This window comes from Orycteropus afer, unplaced genomic scaffold (genome assembly GCF_000298275.1).
Source record: "Orycteropus afer afer isolate SDZICR_OR568_19922 unplaced genomic scaffold, OryAfe1.0 scaffold00053, whole genome shotgun sequence".
Lineage (NCBI taxonomy): Eukaryota > Metazoa > Chordata > Mammalia > Tubulidentata > Orycteropodidae > Orycteropus > Orycteropus afer.
The window spans coordinates 2,628,624-2,631,153 of NW_006921640.1; positions in this window are offsets into that span (position 1 = coordinate 2,628,624).

A 2,530-nucleotide genomic window follows, 5' to 3' on the forward strand; every position below is an offset into this window, starting at 1 on the left:
AATGTTTTGATTCTCATTTTCTGTTTTCATCTTACAGTAAATAATAGCCTTGTATAGATGAATACTGCTTTTGTCTATCCATTTCAAGGACAGGTTGTTAGCTATGAGGCAGTTTTCAAGATTCCTAATTCCGTAGCAAGAAGACTTGGTGGTATAATGGTTGAAGCACTCGGCTGCTAACCAAAAGGTCAGCGGTTGGAACCTACCAAGCTGCTCCAAAAAAAAAGATGAGACAGTCTGCTTCTATAAAGAACTATAGCCTTGGAAACCCTATGGGGCAGTTCTATTCTGTCCTAAAGGGTCACTATGAATTGACTCTATGGCAGTGGGTTTGTTTTAGATTTAGTTCGATAACAACCCTTGCTCAGTGTAGCACAGTGCCCTTTCTTTAATGGTGACTCTTTAATATTTACCATTTTTGAAGTTGGAAGAGGGGTTCTGAATTTGGGGGAGGGGTCTGTTTTGTCTTGCAGGGTCCTAAATTTCTTTCCCCACCCCCAACTACCCAGTCTTGGAGACTTGGTTCATCGCTACATGGAATGGATACACTTCATACTACTTGTTCTCCTAGCTCTTTTCAACACTGTTGGCCATTCCCTCATTCTTCAAACTTTTTCCTTTCCTATTTTTCCTATTATCTCTGAGGCAGTTCTGTTTCTCCTTAGCAGACTAATTCTTCTCTGTTGTTGTTAAGTGCCATTGAGTCGACTCCAACTCATAGCAACAGAAGGAAATACTGCCTGGTCCTGTGCTAGCCTCACAATCCTTGCTATACCTGAGCACATTGTTGCAGCCACTGTGTCAATCCATCTTGTCAAGGGCCTTCCCCTGTTTCGCTGACCCTCCACTTTACCAAGCATGATATTCTTTTCCAGTGAATGGTCCCTTTTGACAACATGGCCAAAGTTGGTGAGATGAAGTCTGGCCGTTCTCACTTCCAAGGAGCATCCGACTGCACTTCTTCCAGTACAGATTTGTTCATTCTTCTGGCAGTCCATAGTACTTTCGGTATTCTTTGCCAGCACCACAACTCAAAAGCATCAGCTCTTCTTTGTTCTTCCTTATTTATTTATTGTCCAGCTCTCACATGTATGAATGGTAGCATTTTTCTCTATTGTTCATTAATTGTTACATATTCTCAAAGCTTGGCTTTAGGCCAATTTAATTCTTTTGAGGTTCAACATCCCTGCCCATGGCTTCAATTAACATATACATTTACATGATTCTCAATTTTTGTCTCAAGACCAGAACTTCCTCTGAGCTCTACACTCACACATCCAACTGATGAGGCCTATACTCAAAGGCACATCAATTTCAACATGTCTGAAACTGAACTCATTTTGTTCCTTACTCAAAATATAGAAACTTTGAGATTATTCTTGACACCTTACCCTCTTAGACTCTTCTGTACATAGGCTATCATCATTCCTATTGATTTTATTTTTCAAATGTCTCTTGAATTCAGTGAAGTTCTTCATTTGCACAACCACCACTATAATTAAAGCTACCATCATATTTCATCGTGCTTGCTTGGTCTTTCCATGTAAAATCCTCCTCAACTCACATCCCCTTCAATCATTCTTCACACAATAGCCATAGGAAACTTTTTGAAATTACAACTTATATTACTTTCCTGCTAAAATTCTTCAACAATTTTCCATAGCTCTTGAAGCAAAGACTGGAATCCTTATCATGATCCACAGACCTTCTAAGAAGTGGGCCCCTACTCAACTTTGTGGCTTTATCCAGCTCCACACTTTCCTTTGCTCTGCACTCCAGGCACATCAATTCCTTTAATAGCCCATGGTTTAGTTCACTTCTCATTTCCTCATGAAAACCTTTTCTGCCACTCCTGACTAAATTTAATCCCCTTCTATAGTTTTTCTTGCTTCACATATCTCTCCTTTATAGCATTTATCACAGTTACAATTTACAAGTTTGTGTGTAGTTACTTGCTTAATGTCTATCTTCCCTACTACAAAGCATTTTCAATGATGTTGTCATTGTTGTTGTTGTTGTTAGGTGCTGTTGAGTCAGTTCCAACCCACTGTGACCCTATATACAACAGAACATACTACTGCCCGGTCCTGCACCATCTTTACAATCCTTGTTATGCTTGAACTCATTGTTGCAGCCACTGTGTCAATCAATCTTGTTGAAGATCTTCTCTTTTTTGTCTGACTTTCCACTTTACTAAATATGATCTCCTTCTTGAGGGAATGGTCCTTTCTGACAACATGACCAAAGGAGGTGAGACAAAGTCTGCCATTTTTGCTTCTAAGGAACATTCCTGCTGCACTTCTTCCAGTATAGATTTGTTCATTCTTTTGGCAGTGTATGGTATTTTCAGTATTCTTCACCAACACCGCAATTTAAAGGCAACAACTCTTCTTTGGTCTTCCTTATTCATTGCCCAGTTTTGACATGCATAAGAGGAGAATGAAAATACCATGGCTTGGGATGGAAGACTCTAATCTTCAAAGAGACATCTTTGTTTTACAACACCTTAAAGAGGTCTTTTAGGAGCTCT